This window comes from Eptesicus fuscus, chromosome 3 (assembly GCF_027574615.1).
Source record: "Eptesicus fuscus isolate TK198812 chromosome 3, DD_ASM_mEF_20220401, whole genome shotgun sequence".
NCBI lineage: Eukaryota > Metazoa > Chordata > Mammalia > Chiroptera > Vespertilionidae > Eptesicus > Eptesicus fuscus.
Window position 1 is genome coordinate 107938023 of NC_072475.1, and position 16227 is coordinate 107954249.

Below are 16227 nucleotides of genomic sequence, written 5' to 3' on the forward strand. Positions count from 1 at the left end.
TATCAATAATTTGAAATATAAAAAAATCCAAATAAATAAGTTTTTATGAAAAGAAACTCCAGTTTTTTATTCTACTGCTGCGCTTTGTAAAATCTGGGGTATTTAAAAAATTAAATCCCGAGTAGAATAAAGGAATGGAGAAAAAAGCAAGCGAGTTCAAAGGGTTAATCAGAATTTTCAAGACACAGCTGTAAGGCCTCAGTGATGTCACAGTACAATGTGCCCTTCTGTAACCCAAATGATTGATGTCACTGTTGGCAACTAGTATTAAAAGAATATTACTAAGGTTAGAGAACTCAGATGGAGCTGAGAGCTGCTGCTGAGAGAGAAGCTCAGAGGTAGTTACTATGTGAGGCTACAGATGCCCGCCAGTGTGCTGGGCAGAGGAGTGTGCTGGGCAGAGGAGTGTGCTGGGCAGAGGAGTGTGTGGAGAAGCTGGAGAGAAGCTGAGGTAGGCACAGAGGATAGCTACCATATGAAACTATGTGTGCAGGAAAGGCTGGAGAGGTTGGAGAAGCTGCTGAGGCAAAAAGCTCAGGTGCCGGCTACTATGTGAGGTGGTGAGTCTAGGGGGCAGCCTGTGGCTGCTCAGATAATAACTGTGGGTACAGAGACTTCTACTACTGTGTGGGAAAGATATGTATTTACCAGCCAGTGTATGGCTGCCTATATGGAACTCTGTTGTAAATAACTATTTTATCTAATGGCTTATGGCCACTGGTGCCTACAATAAAGACTCAATCTTATATACCCACAACTTCTTGTGGTTTCTCCATCATTCAAGAAGGTCCAGGCCCTAGGCAGAGGGGCTCAGGCCCAACAGTTAGTGCAATGGGCAGGGTTTGAAAAGGAACCTGCCCTGCATAGTCAAGCAGAATTCAGAAGACTATATGGACTCAGAGCAACTCAGAGCAGCAGTGTTCATGCAGTGCCCCAGCTGTTTCTGACACTGAGTTCTCAGGGAGATTTGCCATTGAATCCATCTTTCTCTGGTTGTACAGTGACCTTTTGTTTTAGTTCCAAAAAATGCAGTGCCGGCCTTGTTATAAGATCACTATACTGTACTCACTCATGAAAACTGAGATCACTATATACTGGCCTCCCTCATGGAAAATGCGATCACATACTATACTCCCTCATGGACACCATGATCACTATATTATACTCACTTGTGGAAATTGAGATCACTATACTGCATTTATTACTAAGGAGATGAGGAGACCTCAGTTCTTGTCTTCTTGAAGGAAAGATTTCAATCAAGAGAGACAAAGTATAGAAAAGCAAGCAAGAATTTATTGACCACAGCAAAAACACACTTAGGACAGTGAAACAAGGAAGGGAATTGAGGAAGCAACAGGAGAGCCTAGGCTGGGCTGCTTTGGCTCACTGGGAAGTCAGAGGAAAGGGGCCTTTGCAGACAGATTCAGGGGTTTAGCCCAGGCAGATCTCCTGGGGTCCCTTAAAGGGAAGAAGCGGGGAAGGAAATAGCGTGAGTGTGCTCCCCTGGAGGAGACTGCACTCTGGGTTCTTTGTGTTGAGCATATTATCTCTCACTTGCAGGTGGAAATTTTAGTGGGGAGGGGGGCGCTCAAGAGAGAGTCTCAACAGAATATTCATCAGCTTTCCAGGTGTGCTCATGGAGTCACTTGTCTGGTTTTGCTGCTTTTCTGGGCTTGGAGCTGAAATACAACTGGAGGCCTAGATGTTATTTTTATGGAGGAAAAGGTCAGGGGTCTAAACCACATGACCAGAGATCTGAAAGATCACGGGTTCAAACCACATGACTACGGATATGCTAGGAGAGGAAAGGTTACCCTGGAGGCCAGGTTTTTGTTTTCCCAGTTTTCCCCCTTGCTAGGCATCCAGAGCTTTCTGCCATGGTCAGTTTCTACACCTGACCCATCACCCTTGCTCTGCTCATATCTGTTAAACTGCTTATAACACACTCCCTTGTGGACACTGAAATTGCTTTGCTACACGCACTCGTGGAAACTGGCTATTGGGTAGAATCTCAGCAGTTCTGAACTACAGACCATCTAACCAGACTGGGGCTTGCTGGTCTGATGCTAACCTGCCATTCGTCTTCATTTTCAATCAAAAACATACCCTGCTCTTGAGAAATATGACCACATGCTCCTCACCCTCTTTTTCAGAAATCTGCTCAGAAGTACAACAGATCCCTTTGGTTTCCTTCTACCTCGTCACTTTTGCCAGATACTGACTGCAGAATTCCTCAGTTTATTTATTTATTTATTATTATCAAAGTCAGTTTCAGAAGACTTGTTATCCTCTATCCAGAACATGAGGTATTTGCATTTATCTTGCTTGTAACCCAAACTTCATTTGCATAGGTTTCTAGATGAAAAATATAACCAGTAGAATTATAAATATTGGCCTTTCAGTCGCATGACACCTAATTTTTTCCCTAAAGTTATTCAATTCACAATGATGTTATCTATGTAATTATTCCTGTGTAACATTCTTTGTCAAATGTTTATTTGTTTTCATTGGCTTATTCTTTGCCAAATGTTATTATTTTGTTGTCATGTTCCATTACTTGTTTAAGAAATATTATAGTTACTGTAATCTATGTATGCATTGAAGAAGATGGATTTGAGTTTGAGTTCTTCAGAGCATGGATTTCTATATACCTTCTCAGAAAAATATCCTTTATTTATATCCTCTGCCCATAACCTTAAGATTGGTCAATATGATGAGGCAGGGAAGGGTTAGGAAAACCCAGTTCTGAGGGCCAGCAAGATTATTAAGATTGAAATATATAATAATTTATACATAAACTGTAGCCATTATCTTACAAAATCTTCATAGTCAGAACATTTCAAAAATGTTGTAGTTGGAAGAAGAAACTAGAAAGTCAAAATCTTGGAACAAACATTTGTCACTTGATGGACAGATTGGACAAATATTCTATTATAAGAAACTAGAGGCCCGGTACACGAAATTTGTGCACGGGTGGGGGGGGTGTCCCTCAGCCAAGCCTGCACCCTCTCCAATCTGGGACCCCTCGAGGGATGTCCTACTGTCTGATTAGGCCCAATCCCAGTAGGATCTGGCTTAAACGGGCAGTCGGACATCCCTCTCACAATCCAGGACTGCTGGCTCCCAACTGTTCGCCTGCCTGCCTTCCTGATTGCCCCTAACTACTTCTGCCTGCCAGCCTGATCACCCCCTAACCACTCCCCTGACAGCCTGATTGATGCCTAACTGCTCCCCTACCAGCCTGTTTGTCCCTAACTTCCCTCCTCTGCCGGCTTGGTCACCACTAACTGCCCTCCCTTGCAGGCCTGGTCCCTCCCAACTGCCCTCCCCTGCTGGCTATCTTGTGGTGGCCATCTTGTGTCCACATGGGGGCAGCCATCTTGTGTGTTGGAATGATGGTCAATCTGCATATTACTCTTTTATTAGATAGGATAGAGGCCTGGTGCATGGGTGGGGGCCAGCTGTTTTGCCATGAAGGATGTCCTGGATCAAGGTGGGGGTTCCCTTGGGGCATGGGGTGGCCTGGGTGAGGGGCTGGTGGTGGTTTGCAGGCCGGCCACGCCCCCTGGCGACCCAAGCGGAGGCCCTGGTATCTGGGGTTTATTTATCTCCTACAATTGAAACTTTGTAGCCTGGAGCGGAGCCAAGCCTTCTGCTTGCTCCTTGGCAGCAGCCATTTCTGTTGGGATTTATGTATCTTCTATAATTGAAACTTTGTAGCCTTAAGCGGAGGCCTGGGTGGCCAGGGTGTGTGGAAAGCTTGGCTTCCTCCATTGCTGGGAACAACCCTAGCCTCCTGCTCTTTCCAGCTCTGTGGCAGCCGCCATTTCTGTTTGGATTTATGTATCTTTTATCATTGAAACTTTGTAGCCTTGAGTGGAGGCCTAGGCCAGCAAGGGCAGGAGGAAAGCTTGGCTTCCTCCATTGCCGGGGAAACTCAAGCCTCCCTCCTGCTCTGTGTTTGCAGCCATCTTGGTTGGGTTTATTTGCATATTTGCTCCTGATTGGCTGGTGGGCATGGCTTGTGGGTGTAGCGGAGTGATGGTTAATTTGCATATTACTCTTATTTAGATAGGATTGTAATGGAGTTCTCTATATGTCCACTATCAATACTAATATTTTAAGTGTGAAAAAGGTCTACTTAAATTTTAAATAATGAAAACTTAATTTTTGCTTCATATAAAGAATGCAAGCTCCACAGATGTGTTGTAAGCTTACCTTCCTTGAAATAAACACACACATATATGCTTAAGCAAAGAGATAATAGCTTTTTAAATAGAAATATTCAAGGATAACTAGATAAACTTTTAATTTCTTAACTGTTCTTTCCTCTGTGGACTTTGGGTAGTAAGTTTTTATTTAGGTAACAATTAATTCAGGTAAATGAATTGGCTATTTTCTGCCAACACATCTTTTTTGGCTCCCACTTGTCTGAGACAATGAATCAGGGCTGAATCCATCACCTGGTCAGGGGAAGTTCCAAACAATCATTAGTGTTGGGAATCACAGGAGGCATCTCTTTGTGATAGCATTCTGATATTGAGAGGGAATAATTGCCTTGCTGAACTGTAAATTACAGAAGTGGGAAGTAGTATCAATTACAAATTTATCCATTTGTTAGGGAACTTGTGTTATTTTTGTAGAGAAACACTCTATACTATTATTCTATACTAGAGGCCCGATGCATGAAAATTCATGCAAGAGTAGGCCTTCTTTCCCCTGGCTGCCAGCACCGGCTTCCCTCCGGCACCTGGGACCCAGGCTTCCCTCCTCTGGCCGTCCGCAGGCACCTGGGACTTGGGCTGGCTTCCCTCTGGCCCCGGCTTCATCAGGAAGGACATCTAGAATGACATCTGGAAGATGTCTGGTCTAATCAGCATATTAACCTTTTATTATTATAGATGCTATTTAGGCAGCTCTATTTTTAAACAGAGAGATTTACTGACAGGATGCTACATTTCTGCTTTTAGAAGTTACCTGAATTGTGCCATGGACAAATTTCTATTAGACTATAAAGCAATTACCACCAATAAATCAATTGATTGGGAGTACAGATTTCAACCATCAACTTTCTATGTGATGATTTTACATTTTTTCATTATGTTATTAGATTTTGCTGTAGCCTAGGCCAGAAGCCTATTGCTGTGGCAAGATAAGAATTTAATGAGGTATAAAACATATACACAAATTGCAACATCAATGATAATGTCTTAATAGTTTAAGAGGCCTGCATAACTGCATTATAAACCAAGGCATAAAGAGACACAGTATATTGACTTCAAGCTTATAAGTCATCATTCCAAGAGCATAAGAGCTTCATGACCTGGAGCAGAGTCAGTTTTCTTAAAAAAAAAAAAAAATCAGAATGTGCAACACTAATAAAGAACAATTTTCTTATTCTAAAAGTAGATCTTATTCTAAAAGTAGGGCTAAGCTTACTTTGTTGAAATAAAACAACACAGGTCTTAGAAACAGAATGATGTTAATTAAAAAAAAATTTTTTCCCCTTTAAAAGTTAGGTAAAAGAATGAGAAGCCACTTCCTTGTTAAAACTAAAAGTTGAAGCACAGGGATGGGAAAGAGGAAATGAGTGTGGAATGGGAAGGGATCCTTCTCAAGTGTGGAGAGCACCACCAAGCAAGTCCCTGCTTCCTCAACTTAGTTAAGAGATCTCTAAAGAGTAACCAGGTCAGATTCCAGATTCTCTTTTTGAGAATATCTTCTTAAACCTTTAGTTCTGAAAGTGAGTTCTATTTAATGATACACCATCTGTCCTTACCTTCCAGGTTTAAAACCACAGCTGCAGTAGCAACAACAGCTTGTTGAATGTCCTGGACACACTCTGATACATCAGGGCTCCACAGCCTGTCAAACAGAGAGCTGTCAATTTTTCCAGATTTTTATTGTAGAACTAGAGGCTTGTTGCACAAAATTCATGCATGGGTGGGGGGTGTTCCTCAGCCCAGCCTGCACCCTTTCCAATCTGGGACCCATTGAGGGCTGTCCGACTGCCCGTTTAGGCCCGATCCTACTGGGATCAGGCCTAAACTGGCAGTCGGACATCCCTCTCACAATCCAGGACTGCTGGCTCCCAACTGCTTGCCTGCCTGCCTTCCTGATTGCCCCTAACCACTTCTGCCTGCCAGCCTGATCACCCCCTAACCACTCCCCTGGTAGCCTGATTGATGCCTAACTGCTCCCCTGCCAGCCTGTTTGCCCCTAACTGCCCTCCACTGCAGGCCTGGGTCCCCCCCAACTGCCCTTCCTTGCAGGCCCGGTCACCCCCAACTTCCCTCCTCTGCTGGCCTGGTCACCCCTAACTGCACTCCCCTGCAGACTTGATCACCCCCAAATGCCCTCCCTTGCAGGCCTGGTCCCTCCCAACTGCCCTCCCTTGCTGGCCATCTTGTGGCGGCCATCTTGTGTCCACAGGGGGACAGGATCTTTGACCATATAGGGGCAGCCATCTTGTGTGTTGGAGTGATGGACAATCTGCATATTACTTTTATTAGATAGGACTAGAGGCCCAGTGCATGATTTAATCATGCACGTGTAGGCTGTCTATCCACTGGTCGGGACCCGGTGTAGCCGGCAGCTCCGAAGTCCCTGGGCCCCTAGGGTGAGGCGGGGCGGGGGCGTGGTCCTCCAGCGGCCGGAGCCCAGGCCAGGGTCTTGCCTTCACCTCCCGCCCAGGAAGGCTGGGGCCGCCGCCGCCTCCTCTGCCTTCTGGCTCCCTCGGCCAGCCCGCGTGGAAACCCGTGTCCTCTGTGGACACCGCCGCGCTCCTGCAGCCCAACTGCCGCAAGACTCCTCCCCCGGGAGCTGCGCCGCCCACCCGCCCACCGCACCGCCTCATCAGCCGGGGCCTCTAAACGCCCGGCTCACTGCCCCAGAGGCCCCTTCTGTGCTGCAGCACAACCAAGGCGCAGACGCTGAGCTCGCGCTGCCGCTGGCGACGCGAGCTCAGCATCCTGCCGGCCCAATCACCACCCCGGCCACCCCGAGTCCTGCCCTCTGCGCCTCCTGCTGGCCCAATCGTGGGCGTAGCAGAGTGATGGTAATTTACATATTACCTTTTTATTATGTAGGATAGAGGCCTGGTGCATGGGTGGGGGCTGACTGGTTTGCCCTGAAGGGTGTCCCAGATCAGGGTGAGGGTTCCCTTGGGGCGTGGGGTGGCCTGGGCGAGGGGTCTGTGGTGGTTTGCAGGCCGGCCATGACCCCTGGCGACCCAAGCGGAGGCCCTGGTATCTGGGATTTATTTATCTTCTATAATTGAAACTTTGTAGCTTGGAGCGGAGCCAAGCCTCCTGCTCACTCCATGGCCACAGCCATTTTTGTTGGGATTATTTGTCTTCTGTAATTGAAACTTTGTAGCCTTGAGTGGAGGCCTGGGCCCGCCAGTGTGTGCTGAAAGCTTGGCTTCCTCCATTGCCGGGGAAACCCTAGCCTCCTGCTTGCTCTGAGGCTGAAGCTATCTTGGTTGGGGTTAATTTTCATACTCGCTCCTGATTGGCTGGTGGGCGTGGCTTGTGGGTGTAGTGGAATGATGGTTAATTTGCATATTACTCTTTTATTAGATAGGATTGGGTGAAAAATGGCTATTGGCTTATGAAGGACACCAATTTAATGTTGGTTGCATTTAATTAATACACTAAAAGCCCAGCAGGCAAAATTGCACAGCTGTGCCAGGCATGCGGGCTGTTTCGCTCTGGCTGCTGCCAGGCCACCCAGGACCTGGGCTGCTTTGCTCTGGCCACTGCTAGGCACCCACCAGGTGCCCCATGATTCCCTGTCCGGTCTTTGGTCATTATGCCATTACGGTGTTAAGGCCACAGGCCTTTTATAATATAGATTTAGAAGACAGATCAAAATGAAGAAGCAATAAAGTATAGAGGTAAAGATACATTTTTTAAAAAGTCAGACTTTATAGGTTCAAGTCCCAGATTTGCCAGTTAATAACTTAATAAATGCGTAATCTTGGAAAATTTATTTTTACTCTATTTTCATCTCTTTAACTGTAAAATGGGGATTATAATGATGATAATAATAATAGTGAGCTTATCTGCTTTTTTACTTGGAATAAAATCTGGTGCACAATAACCCTGTATAGAATTAAGCAGTGTACAGTCTAGCCCTTTCCTGGAAGATCTCCCCTAATTAATCAGGGATACTGATTCAACAGATATTTATAATTATTTTGAAGCCTGACACTTCTATACATATTAGGGAAAATCTAGAGAAAAACTTGCTTTGAAGGCAAAATGTGAATATCTAAGTTAATAGTATTTCTCTTAGAATGTGTTTTCTGTTGAAAATTTTTCCTTTTGTTGAAAAGAAAGCATGTTTACATTCTCAGCTAAGTTAAAACCTGAAGAACATTTGACTGACAAAAATTGTACTGCCTGACATTACTAACATTTTTATTATAATTTGCTGAAAATTTTCAAGTTTGTTTTTATCACCTAAACTGGCAGGGTATATTTTAATTAAGTTTGGTAGTTGTCTCTATCTTTTAGTATGTGGGGAAAATAAAGATATTTTCTACATATGCAAATAGCATTAAATAAATTTTAATTTAAGAATCCAAAGGTACATTCCAGCATTTTTCCAAACTTGTCTGATTTTAATCACCAAGTCCTTTTTGATAATTCAGATTCCTATGGCTTATTCCAAAACTATCCATTCAGAAGCTCTAAGAGTTTCTTCTTAGAGAGTTTTTCTAGAGACAATCACTCTAGGTGATTCTTATGATCAGATAAATATATAAAGAACTTAAGTAAATATTTCTCTTTTGAAAGATAACAATGGACTTTTTGAGAGACTTGTATTAATAAAAATAGTGCTGAAATTTTGTTCTTCAATAAGCCACTGATTTTTCAAAGATTTTTTGTTGATAATTTTAAAAGAAAATTAGGGGGAGAAATTAGGCAGATGGTTAAGACAATGTTGAAAATAGTATTTCTGCATGGTGCATATTTCTCAGAACATGTTAACATACAGTCCATTTAGGTTCCCCCCTCACTTTATTGAGTTAGAATTGATATACAACATTGTGTAAAGTGCACATGTGTTGATTTGATAAACTCATATGTTGAAGAATGATCACAGCCATGGTGTTAGTTAAAACTTTCACCATCTCAAATAGTTGCCATTTTATTTTTGTGGTGTAAACATTAAAATCTATTCTCTTAGCAACTTTCAAGTACATAATACAACATCAGTAATTACTAGAGGCCTGGTGCACAAATTCGGACACAGGTGGGGTCCCTTGGCCTGGCTGGTGATCAGGGCCCAAAGGGGCCATAGGAGGTTGGCTGGCCACCCTGATCAGGGCCACTGGGGCCGGCCAGCTGTGATGAGGGACTGTGGGAGATAGGCCAGCTGGAGAGAGGAACCGGGGGAGGTTGGGCAGCTGGGAGGGACTGGGGAGATTGGGCAGCCCACCCTATTGGGGCTGATCAGGGCCAGGCAGCTGGGGGGATGGAACGCAAGAGGTTGGCTGGCAGAGGGAGGTTGGCTGTGGGAGCACACTGACCACCAGGGGGAAGCTCCTATGTTGAGCATCTGGTGGTCAGTGTGCGTCATGGTGACCAGTTGACCAGTCGTTCAGTCGTTTGGTCATTTGGTCACTTAGGCTTATATATATATAGACTAGAGGCCCGGTGAATGAAATTCGTGCACATTAAAAAGGAATTAATTAGAGGAAATATTTTAATATTGCTATTTGCCCTTTCTCTATAATAGAAGTGTCAGAAATGAAAGAAAATTAGTAAAATGTATATTAAAATCTTCCTCCTGTAAGAGTCTGGGCCACACCGTGGGACCCAGAGTCAAGTCCCCGCCCACCTGCATGCACCTCGAAATCTCACGAGACCCAGACCCGGCCAGCCCCACCTCCATCAAGCCCCGCTGAGTGGGAGGCACAGCCTCAGGTCCCCCGTCAAGCCCTGCTGGGCAGGGGGTGCAGCCTCAGGTCCCCTGGTGATGCCTGGTAGGGAGCGCAGCCTAAGGTCTCCCGACGCACCCTCAGGTCCCCTGGCCCGGCGCAGGGGGGCGCGGCCTGAGGTACCCCGGCCAGGGCTAGGATGGGGGGGTGTACCTTGAGGTCCTGCATCAAGCCCCACCAGACAGGGGGTGTGGCCTGAGGTCCTCCATCAAGCCCCACCTGGCAGGGGGTGTGGCCTGAGGTCCCCCATCAAGCCCTGCTGGGCGGGGGCGGGAGGGTGCGGCCTGAGGTCAACCATCAAGCCCCACTGGACAGGGGGGCACAGCCTCAGGTCCCCTGCCCCAGCCTGGCGCCACACAGCCTCAGGTCCCTGCTGATCTCACATTATGGGAACCCTGCCTCTGCTGTGGGCACAGCCATATTGTGGTGGCATGAGGGTTAATTTGCATATTTATATAGGATAAGCACCATGCTGTGTATTACATCTGCAGAATGTATATCACTTATAACTGGAATTTAGTTTAGTTTTTTTTTTCTTTTATTGTTTAAAGTATTATATGTGTCTCCTTTTCCCCTTATTGACCTCTACCCGCCGACTCCCACTCCTACCTCCCAGCACATGCCCTCACCCTCTACTGTCTGTGTCCATTGGCTATGTTTATATGCATGCATACAAATCCTTTGGTTGATCTCTTACCATCCCCCCTCCCACCCTCCCCTGGCTTCTCTCATGAAGTTTAAAGTGTCTTAGAAATAAGTACCCAAATACCTGTTCCATCAAACATGTTTCTGAACTTCCTATTTTACTCAGAGGAATCTTGCTAATTAGATACACAAACTCTTTTGGGTGAGCCTGCTATTCACCATAGGAAACAATAAGACCTCTGCAGTGGTTATTATGGCAGTTTCTTTGAAGCCTTTTAAGAAGAGGTGGTATCAAAATGTGAGTGAAAAGCATGCCTAATTAGTAGAAGCTGTTAGGGACAGAAATAGATTATTGGAAACTAATTATAATTATAAGAAATATTAATCATGCTCTCTTAACCATGATGGTTCTGTTTTGATTAGAATGCACATTTTCACTTGGGTGGGAGTTGTATGCCCTGGGACATGGGAGCTAACATTGAAATGCAGTCCATCCTCCTGTCCCAAGAACTGCCTATCATTATGGAAATATTTATAACCTCATGGATGAGACAATCTTGGGGTTGAGTCCTGAACTCATTTATTTGCACTGCTGCCAGGAATTTTCCTGTTTTGAGTCCCAGCCATAGCCTTAGAAATCCCTGGTATTTCACCTATGATGTAAGTTGAATCAATCATTTCTGTATGACAGGATGAGAAATCAATCATGTTTGTATGGCATGAGAAGCATTTGCTATCTCTCTTCTGGGCTTAAGGCATGCATTTACTGGATGATCCTGATCAGGTCCTGGTGGTAAGGGACCTGCAGTGGTCTTTGCCTGGTCTCTGAGCCCTTAGTCTGATCCACTCTGGGATGAGACACATTACTCTCTGCTTCAGTGTTGTTGTTGTTTTTTGTTTTGTTTTGTTTTGTTTTGTTTTGTTTTATGCAGGGCATTCTGAAGTTTCTGTGGCTGTGGAGCATGATGTAAAGCTCTTGTCTGTGGGTTGTACACACCTGTAAATATTGTACATAGAGTGTCTCTGTTGATTGTTGTTTTGTGTCTCTTTGTTGTTTGATTTAATTTGTTTAAAGATGAGGCACATTCTAATTTGCTGGGGGGCCCCAGCAGCTTGTGGCAGGCTGAACCTGTAGCAAGGATTCCAGGAACTTCCTGGCAGCTGCCGTGAGTTCTTAATCTTGTAGACCCTTCCTGCTATCCCTCTAAAGGCATCAGCTGCCCAAAATGCTAGTGAGAATTTTGTCTGTATGTAATGTAATATTGGTTAAGGGTGTTCTTTGCTTTCATTCTTATCTTTTAGGGACTTAGTTTACTATTCACTGTCTTATGAACACAGGGAATCCTCTGTCTCTGCTATTTGGGGTTTGTGCCACTCGGAACCAAAGGTCATTTGCTGTTCTGGATTAATGTAAAATAAGATTCTAATGTCCCAGTCCCTCCTTTTGGGAGTACTCATTTATTTACTTTAGGAGTTGTTTTTGTTTCTGTTTTGAATAGGATAAGATTTCATGTTGTTACAGTCTACTCAGAAATAAAATTGTAGGAAATAAACCTTCTAAGCCCCCCAAGTTTTTCTCCTTGGAGGGCCTGAGCTGCAGAATTGCCCTCAAGCAGGGGCCACTCCCACTTTGTAAAGAAAAAAAAAAAGTAAGCCCTAACCAGTTTGGCTCAGTGGATAGAGCTTGGCCTGAGGACTCAAGGGTCCCAGGTTCAATTCCAGTCAAGGGCATGTACCTTGGTTGCTGGCACATCCCCAGGTGGGTGCGTGCAGGAGGCGGCTGATCAATTTTTCTCTCTTATTGATGTTTCTGACTCTCTGTCCCTCTCCCTTCCTCTCTGTAAAAAATCAATAAAATATATATATTTTTAAAAAGTACAGTCTTTGGTAACTTAAAACTTTGGAGTTCTGCTGTTTTAAATAATAGAAATTATTAAATATCTAGGTATTCTGAAATAAATGGATAATGAAATATTAATTAATCTGAGTTTGCCGGCTTTTGACCTTTTATTACAGAAAAGCTAGAAAATACACTTGAAATTGTTAGTGAATGTTTTATAATAGAAACTAGAGGCCCGGTGCATGAAATTCATGAATGGGGGAGGGGTGTATCCCTCAGCCCAGCCTGCACCCTCTCCAATCTGGGACCCCTTAATCGGGCCTAAACGGGCAGTTGGACATCCCTCTCACAATCCAGGACTGTTGGCTCCCAACTGCTCGCCTGCCTGCCTTCCTGATTGCCCCTAACCACTTCTGTCTGCCAGCCTGATCACCCCCTAACCACTCCCCTGCCAGCCTGATTGATGCCTAACTGCCCCCCTGCTGGCCCAATTTCCCTAACTGCCATTCCCTTCCAGCCTGGTCACCTCTAACTGCCCTTCCTTGCCAGCCTGATTGCCCCTAACTGCCCTCCCCTGCTGGCCTTGTCACCCCCAACTGCCCTCCCCTGCAGGCCTGGTTCCTCCCAACTGCCTTCCCCTGTAGGCCTGGTCCCTCCCAACTGCTTTCCCCTGCAGGCCTGGTCCCCCCAAACTGCCCTCCCCTGCAGGCCTTATCGCCCCCAACTTCCCTCCTTTTCATGCCTGGTCCTGCTGGCCTGATTGCCCACAACTGCACTCGCCTGCTGGCCATCTTGTGGCAGCCATTTGTGTCCACATAGGGGTGGCCATCTTTGACCACATGGGAGCAGCCATCTTGTGTGTTGGAGAGATGGTCAATTTGCATATTACCTCTTTATTATATAGGATTATATAGGATATGTCTCTCAAAATGTAAATGTATTTGCCAATCTAAAGAACATTAACTGCTTACTTTTAGTGGTCACCTAAAAATTAAGGTTTATAGAGTTAAGAATTCTAACCAATTGGAAAGAAATTATATATTTTGGCAATAGAAGGCATGAGGCATGTGATGCATTTTGAAGGAAAAAGAAACTGCATTCTAAAGCTGAAGTCTGAAAGTTACAGAAGGGTTGTGAAAATAAATCTTAAAAGGAAAGTATAGGTAATTTGGATAATAAATTTATTTAGATAAATGAACCTAAAGTAAACTAATGCAGAATTTGTTTAGTCTTTTCTAGTCTGTTAAAAGGGAAAAAAGTCTTTCCTTTTTTGCCCAGGAAGAAGAAGTTCTATAAATTATTGAAATGCTTATATATGACTAGAGGTCCAATGCATGAAATTCATGCAAGACTAGGCCTTCCTTCCCCTGGCTGCTGGCACCAGCTTCCCTCTGGCACCCGGGACCTGGGTTTACCTCACAGCCCCAACTTCATCTGAAAGGATATCTGGAAGGACATCTGATTAATTAGCATATTACACTTTTATTATTATAGACTAGTGGCCTGGTGCACAAAATTTGTGCACATTAAAAGGGAATTAATTAAAGGAAATATTTTAATATTGCTATTTGCCCTTTCTCTATAATAGAAGTGTCAGAGATGAAAGAAAATTAGTAAAATGTATCTGAAAATAATATATAAATTTATTAATAAATAATCACATGATATAACAACAACAAAGACATGATGTAAAAACAACACTGATACAAACAATGACTGATAAAGTGATTAAACTTATTCTAATATCTCCCTGTATACTACATTAAGAGTGAAAACACTATCAGAGTGCTTGATTAATTTCCCTTGTGATGAAGTATTTACAACTTTAACATCACATGCTCTTCAAACTCGAGAGAAAGCAACATATAACTGACCATGTCCAAAAACAGGTTCAGGTAGGAATATTCCTACTCTGTCTAGAGTTTGTCCTTATGATTTATTAATAGTCATCGCAAATGCTGGCATCACGGGAAACTGTCTTTGAATTAATTTCAATGGGAGGCCAGTGTCAGATGGGGACAAATCAATTATTGGAATCAGAACAACCTCTCCTTCTGCAGATCCTGTTAATACTTCAGCTTTGATAATATTAGGTTGCAATCTTTTGATAATAAATCTAGTATCAGTACTACTAAAATTTCTCAGTAGCATGATGATGGCACCCACTTTCAATTTTAATTTATGAAACAGCATTCCCGAAGGAGTAATACTATTAAGAGATTTGATGGGAAATTTTTCTTTTTCAGCATCATCCATTGAATCAATGGAATCATCACTCAAATATTTGTGAAAATCTCCATCAAGTATATCCAAAATTTCTTCATTTACTTTTTGAACGTGCTCAGTTTTTGGATAAAGAATTGCATGTTTAGATATATTTTTAATATTATCTATATATATAGTGTTTCCAAAGGTAGCTTCAATAATAGATCCATTACAAATCATTTCACAGGGGATTTCAATAATATCCATTCTTAAATGAAAACTGCTATCCAGTTTTCCATCTCCAAATTTTACTAACCATTCACTATATGCAGGATCCTCTGATCTCATATTTGTTTTAAGAGACAACTTTCTGAACATAACAGTACTTTAAACTCATTTGTACTATGGCTGATCACATAGCATGCAGCACAATACTGAGACATTTTCAAAAATCCCCTCTGAGAAGGAGAATTTTCCCACCAAATGCAACATTCAAATTCATAATTTCTCTTAGTAATCTGTCTATGGCATTTATAGCGTGACTGGATACCATGGTGCATTCATCAATAATAAGAAGTTGGGCCTTTTTAATGGTTTTAGCAACTTCACTCTTTATATCAAGTCTAGAAATTGAAGTTTCATTTAATGGAATTGGTAATTTATATTGGGAATAAAAGGTTCTTCCACCAAGAAGTAAATTTGCAGCAATTCCTGTAGATGCTGTGGGTAAAACAGTACCACCACGACCTCTAATATAATGTATTAAAATTTTATAAAGATATGTTTTTCCACTACCACCTGGACCATCCAAGGAAAAGCATTTGGGGTGTACAGTTTGGTCTTCAATGGCTGAAGTTATAGTCTGAAAGGCTGCCAACTGTTCATCATTCAGAGAATTTATTAAAACCTCTGCCTGTTGTCGCTCATATGATTCATCACATGCATTTGTATTCATTAATAAAGGATAGTCCAGAAATTTGAAATGTGAACATTTCATTCCAAGCAATGTGAATACCTCTTGAATTTCGTTAAGGGCATGCATTTCACAATTCACTCAGGCACCTTCTCTTTGGTATAATTTCCAACAAAAATCTTCAATAAAATGAGATTTATTCTCATTCCATAATTTGTATGCATCAGAAGGACATCCAAACACACGTATATATGCAAAAAGTTGCCATAGTTGTTTGGGCATATTAAGGATGATCACATCGTCAATCGTATCTTTCCAGATAGTGTCGTCGATTAATAATCCTCAATGTTTAGCAGCTTCATGAAATGTATCATAAATTACACCTCCTACAGTTCGCAGATCATCAAAACTTATTGCACCTTTTACATGCAGAAGCAAAAGTCTAAGGTAATATCATTATGGTTCTCTAAAGCTCACAGTGAACAGTTTACCTAATACTTTATTCCCATCCTTTTGGTGTTTTCTCCACAAAGAATTATTAAACACATAATGTTGTGGAATCTCCCAATAACAGTAATTATGTGCATCGGAATCTTCTCTATTCAATAAAAACCAAGCCATTAAAGTCGAGTTATACCTTTTAGCCCTATCTAAAACTTTAGCAAAATCATCAGT

At 43.1% G+C, this 16227-nt stretch overlaps 1 long non-coding RNA gene across 1 annotated transcript in view; it reads left to right on the top strand.

Annotated features, from left to right (window-relative positions):
• Nucleotides 1-301: 301 nt before the first annotated feature.
• The window catches only part of LOC129148072 (uncharacterized), a 44991-nt gene continuing 29065 nt past the window's right edge, over nt 302-16227 (top strand). Inside the window, exons 1-2 of the long non-coding RNA XR_008555254.1 lie at nt 302-451; nt 2154-2306. This is a non-coding gene — a long non-coding RNA (uncharacterized LOC129148072). The remainder of the gene's footprint in view (nt 452-2153; nt 2307-16227) is intronic.